The sequence below is a fragment of the Camelina sativa genome, chromosome 12 (genome assembly GCF_030686135.1).
Source record: "Camelina sativa cultivar CO46 ecotype springtype chromosome 12, ASM3068613v1".
Lineage (NCBI taxonomy): Eukaryota > Viridiplantae > Streptophyta > Magnoliopsida > Brassicales > Brassicaceae > Camelina > Camelina sativa.
This window is the reverse complement of record NC_141891.1, coordinates 25,668,023-25,688,555: the sequence shown is the minus strand read 5'-3', so window position 1 is coordinate 25,688,555 and position 20,533 is coordinate 25,668,023.

Below are 20,533 nucleotides of genomic sequence, written 5' to 3'. Positions count from 1 at the left end.
CAATGAAACTAGCTAATTATAAGAGTTTGAGATAGATGTGAAGGGTTTAAAAGCCACTTATACCCATTTTGTCCCAAAACAGGCTAAAACCAAGAAAACATTGCTTAGAAGTTGTAAACAGCTATGTTAGTGTTTCTGGGGTTAAAATGTGTCTTAATCCAATGCAACTAACTAAGTATAATAGTTTGAGATAGATGTGGAGAGTTTAAAAGCCACTTATAACCATTTTATCCCAAAACAGGCTAAAACCAAGAAAACATTGCTTAGAAGTTGTAAACAGCTATGTTAGTGTTTCTGGGGTTAAAATGTGTCTTAATCCAATGCAACTAACTAAGTATAAGAGTTTGAGATAGATGTGGAGAGTTTAAAAGCCACTTATAACCATTTTGTCCCAAAACAGGTTAAAACCAAGAAAACATTGCTTAGAAGCTGTAAACAGCTATGTTAGTGTTTATGGGGTTAAAATGTGTCTTAATCCAATGCAACTAACTAATTATAAGAGTTTGAGATAGATGTGGAGAGTTTAAAAGCCACTTATACCCATTTTGTCCCAAAACAGGCTAAAACCAAGAAAACATTGCTTAGAAGTTGTAAACAGCAATGTTAGTGTTTCTGGGGTTAAAATGTGTCTTAATCCAATGAAACTAACTAATTATAAGAGTTTGAGATAGATGAGAAGGGTTTAAAAGCCACTTATACCCATTTTGTCCCAAAACAGGCTAAAACCAAGAAAACATTGCTTAGAAGCTGTAAACAGCTATGTTAGTGTTTATGGGGTTAGAATGTGTCTTAATCCAATGCAACTAACTAAGTATAAGAGTTTGAGATAGATGTGGAGAGTTTAAAAGCCACTTATAACCATTTTGTCCCAAAACAGGTTAAAACCAAGAAAACATTGCTTAGAAGCTGTAAACAGCTATGTTAGTGTTTATGGGGTTAAAATGTGTCTTAATCCAATGCAACTAACTAATTATAAGAGTTTGAGATAGATGTGGAGAGTTTAAAAGCCACTTATACCCATTTTGTCCCAAAACAGGCTAAAACCAAGAAAACATTGCTTAGAAGTTGTAAACAGCTATGTTAGTGTTTCTGGGGTTAAAATGTGTCTTAATCCAATGCAACTAACTAATTATAAGAGTTTGAGATAGATGTGAAGAGTTTAAAAGCCACTTATACCCATTTTGTCCCAAAACAGGCTAACAGCAAGAAAACATTGCTTAGTAGCTGTAAACAGCTATGTTAGTGTTTATGGGGTTAAAATGTGTCTTAGTCCAATGCAACTAACTAATTATAAGAGTTTGAGATAGATGTGAAGAGTTTAAAAGCAACTTATACCCATTTTGTCCCAAAACAGGCTAACAGCAAGAAAACATTGCTTAGTAACTGTAAACAGCTATGTTAGTGTTTATGGGGTTAAAATGTGTCTTAATCCAATGCAACTAACTAAGTATAAGAGTTTGAGATAGATGTGGAGAGTTTAAAAGCCACTTATAACCATTTTGTCCCAAAACAGGTTAAAACCAAGAAAACATTGCTTAGAAGCTGTAAACAGCTATGTTAGTGTTTATGGGGTTAAAATGTGTCTTAATCCAATGCAACTAACTAATTATAAGAGTTTGAGATAGATGTGGAGAGTTTAAAAGCCACTTATACCCATTTTGTCCCAAAACAGGCTAAAACCAAGAAAACATTGCTTAAAAGTTGTAAACAGCAATGTTAGTGTTTCTGGGGTTAAAATGTGTCTTAATCCAATGAAACTAACTAATTATAAGAGTTTGAGATAGATGTGAAGGGTTTAAAAGCCACTTATACCCATTTTGTCCCAAAACAGGCTAAAACCAAGAAAACATTGCTTAGAAGCTGTAAACAGCTATGTTAGTGTTTATGGGGTTAGAATGTGTCTTAATCCAATGCAACTAACTAAGTATAAGAGTTTGAGATAGATGTGGAGAGTTTAAAAGCCACTTATAACCATTTTGTCCCAAAACAGGTTAACACCAAGAAAACATTGCTTAGAAGCTGTAAACAGCTATGTTAGTGTTTATGGGGTTAAAATGTGTCTTAATCCAATGCAACTAACTAATTATAAGAGTTTGAGATAGATGTGGACAGTTTAAAAGCCACTTATACCCATTTTGTCCCAAAACAGGCTAAAACCAAGAAAACATTGCTTAGAAGTTGTAAACAGCTATGTTAGTGTTTCTGGGGTTAAAATGTGTCTTAATCCAATGCAACTAACTAATTATAAGAGTTTGAGATAGATGTGAAGAGTTTAAAAGCCACTTATACCCATTTTGTCCCAAAACAGGCTAACAGCAAGAAAACATTGCTTAGTAGCTGTAAACAGCTATGTTAGTGTTTATGGGGTTAAAATGTGTCTTAGTCCAATGCAACTAACTAATTATAAGAGTTTGAGATAGATGTGAAGAGTTTAAAAGCAACTTATACCCATTTTGTCCCAAAACAGGCTAACAGCAAGAAAACATTGCTTAGTAACTGTAAACAGCTATGTTAGTGTTTATGGGGTTAAAATGTGTCTTAATCCAAAGCAACTAACTAAGTATAAGAGTTTCAGATAGATGTGGAGAGTTTAAAAGCCACTTATAACCATTTTGTCCCAAAACAGGTTAAAACCAAGAAAACATTGCTTAGAAGCTGTAAACAGCTATGTTAGTGTTTATGGGGTTAAAATGTGTCTTAATCCAATGCAACTAACTAATTATAAGAGTTTGAGATAGATGTGGAGAGTTTAAAAGCCACTTATACCCATTTTGTCCCAAAACAGGCTAAAACCAAGAAAATATTGCTTAGAAGTTGTAAACAGCTATGTTAGTGTTTCTGGGGTTAAAATGTGTCTTAATCCAATGCAACTAACTAATTATAAGAGTTTGAGATAGATGTGAAGGGTTTAAAAGCCACTTATACCCATTTTGTCCCAAAACAGGCTAAAACCAAGAAAACATTGCTTAGAAGCTGTAAACAGCTATGTTAGTGTTTATGGGGTTAAAATGTGCCTTAATCCAATGCAACTAACTAAGTATAAGAGTTTGAGATAGATGTGGAGAGTTTAAAAGCCACTTATAACCATTTTGTCCCAAAACAGGTTAAAACCAAGAAAACATTGCTTAGAAGCTGTAAACAGCTATGTTAGTGTTTATGGGGTTAAAATGTGTCTTAATCCAATGCAACTAACTAATTATAAGAGTTTGAGATAGATGTGGAGAGTTTAAAAGCCACTTATACCCATTTTGTCCCAAAACAGGCTAAAACCAAGAAAACATTGCTTAGAAGTTGTAAACAGCTATGTTAGTGTTTCTGGGGTTAAAATGTGTCTTAATCCAATGCAACTAACTAATTATAAAAGTTTGAGATAGATGTGAAGAGTTTAAAAGCCACTTATACCCATTTTGTCCCAAAACAGGCTAACAGCAAGAAAACATTGCTTAGTAGCTGTAAACACCTATGTTAGTGTTTATGGGGTTAAAATGTGTCTTAATCCAATTCAACTAACTAAGTATAAGAGTTTGAGATAGATGTGGAGAGTTTAAAAGCCACTTATACCCATTTTGTCCCAAAACAGGCTAACAGCAAGAAAACATTGCTTAGTAGCTGTAAACAGCTATGTTAGTGTTTATGGGGTTAAAATGTGTCTTAATCCAATGCAACTAACTAATTATAAGACTTTGAGATAGATGTGGAGAGTTTAAAAGCCACTTATACCCATTTTGTCCCAAAACAGGCTAACAGCAATAAAACATTGCTTAGTAGCTGTAAACAGCTATGTTAGTGTTTATGGGGTTAAAATGTGTCTTAATCCAATGCAACTAACTAAGTATAAGAGTTTGAGATAGATGTGGAGAGTTTAAAAGCCACTTATAACCATTTTGTCCCAAAACAGGTTAAAACCAAGAAAACATTGCTTAGAAGCTGTAAACAGCTATGTTAGTGTTTATGGGGTTAAAATGTGTCTTAATCCAATGCAACTAACTAATTATAAGAGTTTGAGATAGATGTGGAGAGTTTAAAAGCCACTTATACCCATTTTGTCCCAAAACAGGCTAACAACAAGAAAACATTGCTTAGTAGCTGTAAACAGCTATGTTAGTGTTTATGGGGTTAAAATGTGTCTTAATCCAATGCAACTAACTAAGTATAAGAGTTTGAGATAGATGTGGAGAGTTTAAAAGCCACTTATACCCATTTTGTCCCAAAACAGGCTAAAACCAAGAAAACATTGCTTAGAAGTTACAAACAGCTATGTTAGTGTTTCTGGGGTTAAAATGTGTCTTAATCCAATGCAACTAACTAATTATAAGAGTTTGAGATAGATGTGAAGAGTTTAAAAGCCACTTATGCCCATTTTGTCCCAAAACAGGCTAACAGCAAGAAAACATTGCTTAGTAGCTGTAAACAGCTATGTTAGTGTTTATGGGGTTAAAATGTGTCTTAATCCAATGCAACTAACTAAGTATAAGAGTTGGAGATAGATGTGGAGAGTTTAAAAGCCACTTATAACCATTTTGTCCCAAAAGAGGCTAAAACCGAGAAAACATTGCTTAGAAGCTGTAAACAGCTATGTTAGTGTTTATAGGGTTAAAATGTGTCTTAATCCAATGCAACTAACTAAATATAAGAGTTTGAGAGAGATGTGGAGAGTTTAAAAGCCACTTATACCCATTTTGTCCCAAAATAAGCTAAAATCAAGAAAACATTGCTTAGAAGCTGTAAACAGCTATGTTAGTGTTTCTGGGGTTAAAATGTATCTTAATCCAATGCAACTAACTAATTATAAGAGTTTGAGATAGATGTGGAGTGTTTAAAAACCACTTATACCCATTTTGTCCCAAAACAAGCTAAAACCAAGAAAACATTGCTTAGAAGTTGTAAACAGCTATGTTAGTGTTTCTGGGGTTAAAATGTGTCTTAATCCAATGCAACTAACTAATTATAAGAGTTTGAGATAGATGTGGAGAGTTTAAAAGCCACTTATACCCATTTTGTCCCAAAACAGGATAAAACCAAGAAAACATTGCTTAGAAGCTGTAAACAGCTATGTTAGTGTTTATGTGGTTAAAATGTATCTTAATCCAATGCAACTAACTAATTATAAGAGTTTGAGATAGATGTGGAGAGTTTAAAAGCCACTTATACCCATTTTGTCCCAAAACAGGCTAACAACAAGAAAACATTGCTTAGTAGCTGTAAACAGCTATGTTAGTGTTTATGGGGTTAAAATGTGTCTTAATCCAATGCAACTAACTAAGTATAAGAGTTTGAGATAGATGTGGAGAGTTTAAAAGCCACTTATACCCATTTTGTCCCAAAACAGGCTAAAACCAAGAAAACATTGCTTAGAAGTTACAAACAGCTATGTTAGTGTTTCTGGGGTTAAAATGTGTCTTAATCCAATGCAACTAACTAATTATAAGAGTTTGAGATAGATGTGAAGAGTTTAAAAGCCACTTATGCCCATTTTGTCCCAAAACAGGCTAACAGCAAGAAAACATTGCTTAGTAGCTGTAAACAGCTATGTTAGTGTTTATGGGGTTAAAATGTGTCTTAATCCAATGCAACTAACTAAGTATAAGAGTTGGAGATAGATGTGGAGAGTTTAAAAGCCACTTATAACCATTTTGTCCCAAAAGAGGCTAAAACCGAGAAAACATTGCTTAGAAGCTGTAAACAGCTATGTTAGTGTTTATGGGGTTAAAATGTGTCTTAATCCAATGCAACTAACTAATTATAAGAGTTTGAGAGAGATGTGGAGAGTTTAAAAGCCACTTATACCCATTTTGTCCCAAAATAGGCTAAAATCAAGAAAACATTGCTTAGAAGCTGTAAACAGCTATGTTAGTGTTTCTGGGGTTAAAATGTATCTTAATCCAATGCAACTAACTAATTATAAGAGTTTGAGATAGATGTGGAGTGTTTAAAAACCACTTATACCCATTTTGTCCCAAAACAAGCTAAAACCAAGAAAACATTGCTTAGAAGTTGTAAACAGCTATGTTAGTGTTTCTGGGGTTAAAATGTGTCTTAATCCAATGCAACTAACTAATTATAAGAGTTTGAGATAGATGTGGAGAGTTTAAATGCCACTTATACCCATTTTGTCCCAAAACAGGATAAAACCAAGAAAACATTGCTTAGAAGCTGTAAACAGCTATGTTAGTGTTTATGTGGTTAAAATGTATCTTAATCCAATGCAACTAACTAATTATAAGAGTTTGAGATAGATGTGGAGAGTTTAAAAGCCACTTATACCCATTTTGTCCCAAAACAGGCTAACAACAAGAAAACATTGCTTAGAAGCTGTAAACAGCTATGTTAGTGTTTATTATTAGAATGAAAGAGAGAGAGGCCGGTAAGGCCGAGCTATGGAAGAAGATGAGAAGCGGCCGGTAAGGCTGCCAACACAAGAAGAGTGGCCGGTAAGGTCATAGGAGGAATAAGAACAGCCGGTAAGGCCGTGAGTGCAAGGAGAGAGGCTGGTAAGGCCGTGAGCACAAGAAGAAGGTCGGTAAGGCGATGTGGGCCGAATGAAGAATGAGAGAGGCCATAATTGCAATGTGAGAAGAATTGTGAAGCAAAAGCCTTATAAGAAGAAGAGGCCCAAGAAGAAGTCTCACAAAGGGAAGGAAAGAAGGAAGAAGGAAAGGAAGGAAAGGAAATATCTCACAAGGAAAGGAAGGGAAGGAGAATCACGTGTGTAAGGAAGGAAGGAGAATCTCGTGTGCCTTTGGTAGGTGAAAGAAAGGAAGAAGTCGCTTTCACCTTCACCAACTCGAGACAAACGGCTATATGTCACTATCAGCTTCCATCTCCTCTCTAACGGATATATGGCATCTTGTATTCCTATATTAAGAAGTGTAATTCAGCTCATATGTAATCAACACATTCTATTGAATAATAAGAGAATCAATTTCCCTTTCTACACTTGTTCTTGTTCTTATTTCCAATGTAGAGTGTTTAAGGGATAAGGTTAGAGGCTGCCCTTAAGGCAGCCGATTCTCTTCTCAATTATCACCTAAACTCTTCTTTATTTACTGCTTTACTTAGCCTAGATTATGAGGAGTTCATCACAAGTTGATGACCTCTTCTTCTTCTTGAGATCGAGTTAGTTTGTTGTGGGTATAAGGAGATTCAATCATTGGGAGTTGTCTCTCCTTTATCAAGAGCTATCTCTCTTGAAATCCCAACATGGTATCAGAGCAAGTTATGTTCTTGGTGACTCAAACTCGATCTTGTTCAGTCCTTTAATTTGTCTTAGGTTCTAGGTGCTAATCCGCTTAGCTTAGGCTCTTTAGAGGTTTAATTTTGGTTTAATTGTTCAATCGATTCTCTAACAGCTCAATATTGAGTAAGCTTGGTCTCTTGTCTTGTTAGAATTTGTAGACCAAGTGTGTGAAAAGAAATCGAGTTTAAAAGCCCCATCCTTAAGCTTTACCGATTTGGTAATAGCCTTGTTTAAATGAGGAAGTGATGAACCATTGAGCAAATTGTGTTGTTCATGGTGAGGATTCACGGTTCTTGTGTGCTTGTATAAGCCACGAAATTCTTAGGATTTAGTTCTCTTAGGATTCTCTTAGGATTTAGTTCGCTAAAGCTTAGTTTCCTTTAAAGGTTTAATTTTGCTTTAGTTGCTAAATCGCTTCTCTTTCTTCTCAAGGTTGAGAAAGCTTTGTTTCTGGCCGTATGGTGTGTCCAGATTCGAGCTTGAGGAAGAAAGAGTTCTTGTTTTTCGCATATATGGCCCGCTTGGTCAAATAGATTAAAGCTGGTCCAAGATGCATTCTTTTAACCGATGGACAAAAAGGTTGTTTCAAAGGTTCTTTTAGCTTTTATTTGAATCTGACCACAAACTCATCTTCCATATGATATTTTGTGGATCTTGTTCATTTAAAACCATCGAAAATCACTTGTTCATGTGGTATTTCGTGGTTCTTAAATCTTTAAGCTCTTGGAGAACACTTTGTTTAAGTGATTCTACTATGAGAATGTCTTTAACCATTGGATAAACAAATTATCCATATGGTCCATGTGTTTCATCCATTAAAGCACCAAAAGCTTTTTGATTCTCGGATGCTCTTGGCTGTCAAAGCTTCTGCAAACTCAAGAAAACAGAGAAGAACTCTGTCCATAAGAACTCTTGAGCAAATTCTCTATTCTACTCTCCATTCACCTTATACTCTCACCATATTCTTACACTCTATACTCTTTGGTTACTAATACTCTCGGTTACTCTATACTCTCTACACTCTTGGATACTCTATACTCTATTCTCTAATCACTCACCATCTTTTGTTTAGAATCTGCCTTAATCTTAAACAGGTTCGTTATTTAAAGATGGTGAGGTTCGTGTTACAAACACTTTCGGCAACAAGCAAAATCTCTGCCGAAACGTCTTAAAGATCGACTCGTACGGATGCCTTCCACTGCGATTCAGCTTCCGCGTTCTTCACCAAAGTTCTAGAACATAGAGTCATATTGCCAGTGGAAGTAAAATCATCCCCATCCGAGTAGCCGATCAAAAGTTATGCCCGATTCTGTGGGCATATATCATTCCGGCGCATCATCAATGCTTGGAGTTAGAACCAATGGCCATCAAGTTTCATAGACGAAATCACCATGGTAATAAACTCTGGCGGTATAAGGTTTACCCGAGGGGAGCAGAAGACTCCTTTGAGCGAGGTGACCTCTTTTAAGACTGACCAAGAGAGATAAAGCTTTGGGTATTAAACTCCGGCGGTAAGATTCACTAGAGGAGAGCAGAAGACTCTTTTGAGCGAGGTGAATCTATTTTTAGGCTGACCAAGAGAGATAAAGCTATGGTGGAAGTTCTAGTGAAGAGAGCTGGTGGAAGGTGATGAATCAGCTTCAAAGCAAAATGTTGGTTAAGTGAAGTTAAGAAGTGACAAGAAGGGTGTGTACAAACCTTCAAGATTGGTCATCGACACATACGGAGATCTTCCACTCTTTTCCAGCTTCCGCGCCCTTCACAAATATTGTAGACAATTGAGTTGTCTGTCCACCGGAGGTAAGATCATTCCTTGGAGCAACCGTTAGCGAGTTATGCTCGTTTAAGTGGAGATATATCAGTCTGGCGCGACTAAGAAGAAGCACTCGACCATTGAAATCAGTTTAGGGTCGAGTGGCCATTGAATGGACACGTCCAAAGCATGTGTGGTAGCGCAAAAGATTGAAAGCTGGATACAAATGGAGGAACTAAAAGCTTACGGGGGAGCTAGTCAACATTCATGGTGTCCAACCAAGTCAAATCTCAAGGCATCACCAAGAGGAATGTCCACTTGCGTTTTGAATCAATCTCACGTTTGATGAGTGTCAAGTTATTGATCGGATGTGCACAAGTCTTTAAGGAAGTGATGCACAAGGTTTCAAGTGAAATGATGAGGTTTTAGCCCATCATCAAGTAAAGGTTGCGGGGGAGATCAACTTTCAAGTGGCTTCACCGCACCTCACAGTCTATGATTTCAAATTTTTTGCAACAAGCAAAAGCTTTACCAATGCGTTTCAAAGATCGATACGTACGAAGGTCTTCCACTGAGATTCAGCTTTCAGGTTCTGCATAAGAGTTACAGAAACGTGAGTCCTCTTTCCAGTGGAAGTGAAATCAGGTTCATACGAGCCACCGACCAAAAGTTATCCTCGATTCAGTGGGCGTATATCATTCTGATGCGGGTTTTTAAAGAAGCAGTCTCAAGAAGAGAGTTCAAACCGCAACAAACACCAAAAAGGCTGTGCTCTAAACTCTACTCTATTTAAATTTCTTAAATTCATGTTTTTAGCTCTATGTCTTTACACTTTCATATGATCTCTTAAATTGTCACTTTTGAAATTGTCTTTGATATTCTTCATATACTTGTTTAAAAGTAGACTATGAGAGCCTCAAAGAAATTTGCTTTGATATTCCTCATACCATATATACTTGTTTAAAGCAGACTATGAGAGCCTCAAAGAAATTTTCTTTGATATTCCTCATAACATATATACTTGTTCAAAGTAGACTATGAGAGCCTCAAAGAAATTTGGAAAATTGTCTTTGATATTCCTCATAACATACACTTATTCTTGCTTCTTTATCACTTGTTAAAGGGTAAAGGAGATTATGAGAGCCTCAAAGAAATTCGAAAAGTGCAAGGATGGAGATCATAAGGAGTGTGTTAAAGGCAAGATGGGCTAAGAAAGAGTAGCGGTTCAAAGTCATGAAGATAAGAGAGCTGGTTCTTTACAAACCAAGATCAAGAGACATCAAGGATAGTGAAGGCTATACTCTTTTTCCCTTAACAAAGTTTTATCCCAAGAGGTTTTCTTTGTTAAGGTTTTTAATGAGGTAGACGGACACTAGTCCACTCTTGATCTTTGGTCCTCATGGTGTCCCGACGATCAAGCGTGCGGGGGAGTATTAGAATGAAAGAGAGAGAGGCCGGTAAGGCCGAGCTATGGAAGAAGAAGAGAAGCGGCCGGTAAGGCTGCCAACACAAGAAGAGTGGCCGGTAAGGTCATAGGAGGAATAAGAACGGCCGGTAAGGCCGTGAGTGCAAGGAGAGAGGCTGGTAAGGCCGTGAGCACAAGAAGAAGGTCGGTAAGGCCATGTGGGCCGAATGAAGAATGAGAGACGCCATAAGCGCAATGTGAGAAGAATTGTGAAGCAAAAGCCTTATAAGAAGAAGAGGCCCAAGAAGAAGTCTCACAAAGGAAAGGAAAGAAGGAAGAAGGAAAGGAAGGAAAGGAAATATCTCACAAGGAAAGGAAGGGAAGGAGAATCTCGTGTGCCTTTGGTAGGTGAAAGAAAGGAAGAAGTCGCTTTCACCTTCACCAACTCGAGACAAACGGCTATATGTCACTATCAGCTTCCATCTCCTCTCTAACGGATATATGGCATCTTGTATTCCTATATTAAGAAGTGTAATTCAGCTCATATGTAATCAACACATTCTATTGAATAATAAGAGAATCAATTTCCCTTTCTACACTTGTTCTTGTTCTTATTTCCAATGTAGAGTGTTTAAGGGATAAGGTTAGAGGCTGCCGTTAAGGCAGCCGATTCTCTTCTCAATTATCACCTAAACTCTTCTTTATTTACTGCTTTACTTAGCCTAGATTATGAGGAGTTCATCACAAGTTGATGACCTCTTCTTCTTCTTGAGATCGAGTTAGATTGTTGTGGGTATAAGGAGATTCAATCATTGGGAGTTGTCTCTCCTTTATCAAGAGCTATCTCTCTTGAAATCCCAACATTTATGGGATTAAGACACATTTTAACCCCAGAAACACTAACATAGCTGTTTACAACTTCTAAGCAATGTTTTCTTGGTTTTAGCCTGTTTTGGGACAAAATGGGTATAAGTGGCTTTTAAACTCTCGACATCTATCTCAAACTCTTATAATTAGTTAGTTGCATTGGATTAAGACACATTTTAACCCCATAAACACTAACAAAGCTGTTTAGTGCTTTTAAGCAATGTCTTCTTGGATTTAGCCTGTTTTGGGACGAAATGGGAATAAGTGGCTTTTAAACTCTCCACATCTATCTCAAACTCTTATAATTAGACAGTTGCATTGGATTAAGACACATTTTAACCCCAGAAACACTAACAAAGCTGTTTACTGCTTCTAAGCAATGTTTTCTTGGTTTTAGCCTGTTTTGGGACAAAATGGGTATAAGTGGACTAACATAGCTGTTTACAGCTTCTAAACAATGTTTTCCTTGTTTTAGCCTGTTTTGGGACAAAATGGGTATAAGTGGCTTTTAAACTCTCCACATCAATCTCAAACTCTTATAATTAGTTAGTTGCATTGGATTAAGACACATTTTAACTCCAGAAACACTAACATAGCAGTTTACAGCTTCTAAGCAATGTTTTCTTAGTTTTAGTATGTTTTGGGACAAAATGGGTATAAGTGTCTTTTAAGCTCTCCACATCAATCTCAAACTCTTATAATTAGTTAGTTGCATTGGATTAAGACACATTTTAACCCCAGAAACATTAACATAGCTGTTTACAGCTTCTTATTAGAGAGTAAGGAGGAAGAGAGAGGAGAGGCCGGTAAGGCCGAGCCTTGAAGGAAGAGGAGAAACGGCCGGGAAGGTCGTGTACACCAAGAGAATGGCCGGTGAGGCCATGGGAGGCATGAGAGTTGCCAGTTAGGCCGCGAACAAGAGAAGAAAGGCCGTGAAGGCCCATGGAGGCACATGTGAGATGTGCCAATCTCGTGTCCGTACGGTCAGCCTTCCCTTATGTCCGTACGTTCGTGCCTTTAGGGCTGCTCTTGGTCCATGAGATAGAAAGGCCGAGTTTGAGAGGCTTGGGAGAAAGGAAAACGAGGCCTTACAAGAGAGAGAGGCCCATGAAGAAGAAGGAAAAGGAAGGAAGAAGGAAAAGGAAGGGAGATTCACGTGTGCTTTTGGTTAGGTGAAGGAAGAGAGAAGTCGCTCTCTTCTTCCTCTACTCGAGACAAACGGCTACAAGTCACTTTCATACCTTCCCCTTCTCTCTTTGTGTCTAACGGCCATATGACCTTGTTTCTCCTATATTAAGATGTAATCTCTCATATGTAAAAGACATCACAACATTATCTAATAGAAGAGATCCGATTCCCTCTCTACACCTTGTGTTCTTGATCTTATTTCCAATGTAGAGAGTTTAGGATTAGCGGTTAGGGGCTGCCCTTAAGGCAGCCTATTCTCTTCTCAAATCCCACCTAAACTCTTCTTATTTATTGCTTTACTAAGTCTAGTTTATGGGGAGTTCATCACAAGTTGATGTCCTCTTCTTCCCCTTGAGATCGAGTTAGTTTGTTGTGGGTAAAGGGGGATTCATTCACCAAGTGCTTGTCTACCCTCTCTTGTGAGCTTTGTCTCATAAATCCCAACATGGTATCAGAGCAGGTTCTGTTCTTGGTGACTCAAACTCGATCTAAAGTCAGTCTTTTGATTTGTCTTAGGTCCTAGGTAATCCGCTTAAGCTTAGGAGTCTTTAGAGGTTTATTTTTTGTTTAATTGTTCAATCGATTCTTTAGCAGCTCAATGTTGAGTAAGCTTGGTCTCTTGTCTTGTTAGAGTTTGTAGACCAAGTGAGTGAAGAGAAATCGAGTTTAAAAGCCCCATCCTTAAGCTTTACCGATTTGGTAATAGCTTTGTTTAATTTGGGATGGTGGGGAAGTGATGAACCATTGAGCAAATCGTGTTGTTCATGGTGAGGATTCACGGTTCTTGTGTGCTTGTATGAGCCACGAAATTCTTAGGATTTAATTCTCTTAGGATTTAGTTTGCTAAAGCTTAGTTTCCTTTTCCTTTTAGGATTCTCTTAAAATTCTCTTAGGATTGAGTTTCCTTTATAGGTCTAATTTTGCTTTAGGTTTCTAAATCGCTTCTCTTTCTTCTCAAGGTTGAGAAAGCTTTGTTTCTGGCCGTGGTATGTCCAGATTCGAGCTTGAGGAAGAGAGAGTTCTTGTTTTTAGCATGTATGGCCCGCTTGGTCAAATAGATTCAAGTTGGTCCAAGATGCATTCTTTTAACCAATGGACAAAAGGTTGTTCCAAAGGTGTTTCTTCTTTTATTTGAATTTTGAACATGGAAAGCATCTTCTATATGCTATTTCGTGGTTCTTGAAGGTTTTTAATCTTGGAGAACACTTTGTTTAAGTGATTCTACCATGAGTTATGCCTAAACCGTTGGTGAAATTAATTTTCCAAACGGTTCATTGTATTTCAGCCATTAAAGCACCAAAAGAGATTGTCTTCTTGGTTGTTCTTGGCTGTCACAGCTTCCGCAAACTCAAGAAAACGGAGTATAACTCTGTCCATTGGAACTCTTGAGCTCTATTCTACTCTCCATTCACCTTATACTATCGCCCATTCTCTCCTTTATACTCGCTTATACTTGGTTACATATACTTGGTTACTTATTCTCTATTCTCCATTTATACTCTTATTTATTCTCTAAATTCTCTATTTATTTTCAGTAATATTCTCTATACTCTAATCTCTCACAATCTCTTGTTTTAGAATCTGTTCCATTGAATTTGGTTTCAGTTTCAACCTTGAAGATTGTGTGGAGCTCGCTTACTATCTCAAGAAGAAGTGGCGAGGTTGAAGGCTACAAGAAAGCCATGAGGAGAGCGCAGCACAATGCCTGGAGTTAGAACCAAGGGCCACCAAGTCTTTGTTAAGCTGGTGGAAGGTGATGAATCAGTCCAAGAGCATGTGTGTTAGTGCCAAGTTGTTGATCGAATGTGCACAATTGTCTTTGAGAAAGGTGATGCACAAGGTTTCAACTGAGATGATGAGGAGAGGCCCATCATCAAATAAAGGTTGCGGGGGAGATCGACTATCAAGTGACTTCACACCGCACCTCACAGATTCTGCTCGGTCAGAAGCAAAAGTTTTTACTTAAAGCTCAGCCGAAGCGTCTTAAATATCGGCTCGGACGAAAGCCTTCCACTGCGATTCAGCTTCCGCGTTCTTCACAAAAGTTCTAGACCATAGAGTCATCTTGCCAGTGGAAGTGGAATCATACCAATCCGAGCAGCCGTTCGAGAGTTATGTCCGATTCAGTGGACATATATCAGTCTGACGATAAAACTGGCCTGGTTAAAAACCATGGCTAGAGAAGCGGTCTCAAGAAGAGAGTTTAAACCGCAACAATGATAAACTCTCTTCTTCCTCTCCATCAAAACACCATAAAGGCTGTGCTCTAAACTCTACTCTATTTAAATTTCTTAAATTTATTATCTTAGCTCTATTACTAGTCTTTACTCTTTAATATGTTCTTTTAAAGTTTTCTTTAGAATTTTCTTTGATATTCCTCATAGCAAACACTTATTCTTTTCTTCTTTATCACTTGTTTCAAGGGTGAAGGAGACTATGAGAGCCTCAAAAGAAAATTCAAGAAGTGCAAGCTTGGAGAGATCATATGAAGTGAGTTCAAGGCAAGAAGTGCTAAGGAGTGTAGCGGTTCAAAGGCCTGAAGAGGAGAGAGCTGGTTCTTGACAAACCAAGATCAATGGGACATCAAGGACCGTGGAAACTACACTCTTTTTACTTAACAAAGTTTTTCCCAAGTGGTTTTCTTTGTTAAGGTTTTTAATGAGGTAGTCGACACGAGTCCACCCTTGATCTTTGGTCCCCATGGTGCCCTGCAGATCAAGCGTGCGGGGGAGTATTAGAGAGTAAGGAGGAAGAGAGAGGAGAGGCCGGTAAGGCCGAGCCTTGAAGGAAGAGGAGAAACGGCCGGTAAGGTCGTGTACACCAAGAGAATGGCCGGTGAGGCCATGGGAGGCATGAGAGCGGCCAGTTAGGCCGCGAACAAGAGAAGAAAGGCCGTGAAGGCCCATGGAGGCACATGTGAGATGTGCCAATCTCGTGTCCGTACGGTCAGCCTTCCCTTATGTCCGTACGGTCGTGCCTTTAGGGCTGCTCTTGGTCCATGAGATAGAAAGGCCGAGTTTGAGAGGCTTGGGAGAAAGGAAAACGAGGCCTTACAAGAGAGAGAGGCCCATGAAGAAGAAGGAAAAGGAAGGAAGAAGGAAAAGGAAGGGAGATTCACGTGTGCTTTTGGTTAGGTGAAGGAAGAGAGAAGTCGCTCTCTTCTTCCTCTACTCGAGACAAACGGCTACAAGTCACTTTCATACCTTCCCCTTCTCTCTTTGTGTCTAACGGTCATATGACCTTGTTTCTCCTATATTAAGATGTAATCTCTCATATGTAAAAGACATCACAACATTATCTAATAGAAGAGATCCGATTCCCTCTCTACACCTTGTGTTCTTGATCTTATTTCCAATGTAGAGAGTTTAGGATTAGCGGTTAGGGGCTGCCCTTAAGGCAGCCTATTCTCTTCTCAAATCCCACTTAAACTCTTCTTATTTATTGCTTTACTAAGTCTAGTTTATGGGGAGTTCATCACAAGTTGATGTCCTCTTCTTCCCCTTGAGATCGAGTTAGTTTGTTGTGGGTAAAGGGGGATTCATTCACCAAGTGCTTGTCTACCCTCTCTTGTGAGCTTTGTCTCATAAATCCCAACACTTCTAAGCAATGTTTTCTTGGTGTTAGTCTGTTTTGGGACAAAATGGGTATAAGTGGCTTTTAAACTCTCACATCTATCTCAAACTCTTATACTAGTCAGTTGCATTGGATTAAGACACATTTTAAAACCATAAACACTAACATAACTGTTTACAGCTTCTAAGCAATGTTTTCTTGGTGTTAGCCTGTTTTGGGACAAAATGGGTATAAGTGTCTTTTAAGCTCTCCACATCAATCTCAAACTCTTATAATTAGTTGCATTGGATTAAGACACATTTTAACCCCAGAAACATTAACATAGCTGTTTACAGCTTCTAAGCAATGTTTTCTTGGTGTTAGCCTGTTTTGGGACAAAATGGGTATAAGTGGCTTTTAAACTCTCACATCTATCTCAAACTCTTATACTAGTCAGTTGCATTGGATTAAGACACATTTTAAAACCATAAACACTAACATAACTGTTTACAGCTTCTAAGCAATGTTTTCTTGGTTTTAGCCTATTTTGGGACAAAATGGGTATAAATGGCTTTTAAACTCTCCACATCTATCTCAAACTCTTATACTTAGTTAGTTGCATTGGATTAAGACATATTTTAACCCCATAAACACTAACATAGCTGTTTACAGCTACTAAGCAATGTTTTCTTGCTGTTAGCCTGTTTTGGGACAAAATGGGTATAAGTGGCTTTTAAACTCTCCACATCTATCTCAAACTCTTACAATTAGACAGTTGCATTGGATTAAGACACATTTTAATCCCAGAAACACTAACAAAGCTGTTTACTACTTCTAAGCAATGTTTTCTTGGTTTTAGCCTGTTTTGGGACAAAATGGGTATAAGTGGCTTTTAAACTCTCCACATCTATCTTAAACTCTTATAATTAGTTAGTTGCATTGGATTAAGACACATTTTAACCCTATAAACACTAACATAGCTGTTTACAGCTTCTAAGCAATGTTTTCTTGGTTTTAGCCTGTTTTGGGACAAAATGGGTATAAGTGGCTCTTAAACTCTCCACATCTATCTCAAACTCTTATACTTAGTTAGTTGCATTGGATTAAGACACATTTTAACCCCATAAACACTAACATAGCTGTTTACAGCTACTAAGCAATGTTTTCTTGCTGTTAGCCTGTTTTGGGACAAAATGGGTATAAGTGGCTTTTAAACTCTCCACATCTATCTCAAACTCTTATAATTAGTTAGTTGCATTGGATTAAGAAACATTTTAACCCCAGAAACACTAACATAGCTGTTTACAGCTTCTAAACAATGTTTTCTTGGTTTTAACCTGTTTTGGGACAAAATGGTTATAAGTGGCTTTTAAACTCTCCACATCTATCTCAAACTCTTATACTTAGTTAGTTGCATTGGATTAAGACACATTTTAACCCCATAAAAACTAACATAGCTGTTTACAGCTACTAAGCAATGTTTTCTTGGTTTTAGCCTGTTTTGGGACAAAATGGGTATAAGTGGCTTTTATACTCTCCACTCTATCTTAAACTCTTATAGTTAGTTAGTTGCATTGGGTTAAGACACATTTTAACCCCAGAAACACTAACATAGCTGTTTACGGCTTCTAAGCAATGTTTTTTTGGTTTTAGCCTGTTTTGGGACAAAATGGGTATAAGTGGCTTTTAAACTCTCCACATCTATCTCAAACTGTTATAATTAGTTAGTTGCATTGGATTAAGACACATTTTAACCCCATAAACACTAACATAGCTGTTTACAGCTTCTAATCAATGTTTTCTTGGTTTTAACCTGTTTTGGGACAAAATGGTTATAAGTGGCTTTTAAACTCTCCACATCTATCTCAAACTCTTATACTTAGTTAGTTGCATTGGATTAAGACACATTTTAACCCCATAAACACTAACATAGCTGTTTACAGCTACTAAGCAATGTTTTCTTGCTGTTAGCCTTTTTTGGGACAAAATGGGTATAAGTGGCTTTTAAACTCTCCACATCTATCTCAAACTCTTATAATTAGTTAGTTGCATTGGATTAAGACACATTTTAACCCCATAAACACTAACATAGCTGTTTACAGCTTCTAAGCAATGTTTTCTTGGTTTTAACCTGTTTTGGGACAAAATGGTTATAAGTGGCTTTTAAACTCTCCACATCTATCTCAAACTCTTATACTTAGTTAGTTGCATTGGATTAAGACACATTTTAACCCCATAAACACTAACATAGCTGTTTACAGCTACTAAGCAATGTTTTCTTGGTTTTAGCCTGTTTTGGGACAAAATGGTTATAAGTGGCTTTTAAACTCTCCACATCTATCTCAAACTCTTATAATTAGTTAGTTGCATTGGATTAAGACACATTTTAACCCCATAAACACTAACATAGCTGTTTACAGCTACTAAGCAATGTTTTCTTGCTGTTAGCCTGTTTTGGGACAAAATGGGTATAAGTGGCTTTTAAACTCTTCACATCTATCTCAAACTCTTATACTTAGTTAGTTGCATTGGATTAATACACATTTTAACCCCATAAACACTAACATAGCTGTTTACAGCTTCTAAGCAATGTTTTCTTGGTTTTAACCTGTTTTGGAACAAAATGGTTATAAGTGGCTTTTAAACTCTCCACATCTATCTCAAACCCTTATACTTAGTTAGTTGCATTGGATTAAGACACATTTTAACCCCATAAACACTAACATAGCTGTTTACAGCTTCTAAGCAATGTTTTCTTGGTTTTAGCCTGTTTTGGGACAAAATGGGTATAAGTGGCTTTTAAACTCTCCACATCTATCTTAAACTCTTATAATTAGTTAGTTGCATTGGATTAAGACACATTTTAACCCCATAAACACTAACATAGCTGTTTACAGCTTCTAAGCAATGTTTTCTTGGTTTTAGCCTGTTTTAGGACAAAATGGGTATAAGTGGCTTTTAAACTCTCCACATCTATCTCAAACTATCTCAAACTCTTATCATTAGTTAGTTGCATTGGATTAAGACACATTTTAATCCCATAAACACTAGCATAGCTGTTTACAGCTACTAAGCAATGTTTTCTTGCTGTTAACCTGTTTTGGGACAAAATGGGTATAAGTGGCTTTTAAACTCTTCACATCTATCTCAAACTCTTATACTTAGTTAGTTGAATTGGATTAAGACACATTTTAACCCCATAAACACTAACATAGCTGTTTACAGCTTCTAAGCAATGTTTTCTTGGTTTTAGCCTGTTTTGGGACAAAATGGGTATAAGTGGCTTTTATACTCTCCACTCTATCTTAAACTCTTATAGTTAGTTAGTTGCATTGGGTTAAGACACATTTTAACCCCAGAAACACTAACATAGCTGTTTACGGCTTCTAAGCAATGTTTTTTTGGTTTTAGCCTGTTTTGGGACAAAATGGGTATAAGTGGCTTTTAAACTCTCCACATCTATCTCAAACTGTTATAATTAGTTAGTTGCATTGGATTAAGACACATTTTAACCCCATAAACACTAACATAGCTGTTTACAGCTTCTAATCAATGTTTTCTTGGTTTTAACCTGTTTTGGGACAAAATGGTTATAAGTGGCTTTTAAACTCTCCACATCTATCTCAAACTCTTATACTTAGTTAGTTGCATTGGATTAAGACACATTTTAACCCCATAAACACTAACATAGCTGTTTACAGCTACTAAGCAATGTTTTCTTGCTGTTAGCCTGTTTTGGGACAAAATGGGTATAAGTGGCTTGTAAACTCTTCACATCTATCTCAAACTCTTATAATTAGTTAGTTGCATTGGATTAAGAAACATTTTAACCCCATAAACACTAACATAGCTGTTTACAGCTTCTAATCAATGTTTTCTTGGTTTTAACCTGTTTTGGGACAAAATGGTTATAAGTGGCTTTTAAACTCTCCACATCTATCTCAAACTCTTATACTTAGTTAGTTGCATTGGATTAAGACACATTTTAACCCCATAAACACTAACATAGCTGTTTACAGCTACTAAGCAATGTTTTCTTGCTGTTAGCATTTTTTGGGACAAAATGGGTATAAGTGGCTTTTAAACTCTCCACATCTATCTCAAACTCTTATAATTAGTTAGTTGCATTGGATTAAGACACATTTTAACCCCATAAACACTAACATAGCTGTTTACAGCTTCTAAGCAATGTTTTCTTGGTTTTAACCTGTTTTGGGACAAAATGGTTATAAGTGGCTTTTAAACTCTCCACATCTATCTCAAACTCTTATACTTAGTTAGTTGCATTGGATTAAGACACATTTTAACCCCATAAACACTAACATAGCTGTTTACAGCTACTAAGCAATGTTTTCTTGGTTTTAGCCTGTTTTGGGACAAAATGGTTATAAGTGGCTTTTATACTCTCCACATCTATCTCAAACTCTTATAATTAGTTAGTTGCATTGGATTAAGACACATTTTAACCCCATAAACACTAACATAGCTGTTTACAGCTACTAAGCAATGTTTTCTTGCTGTTAGCCTGTTT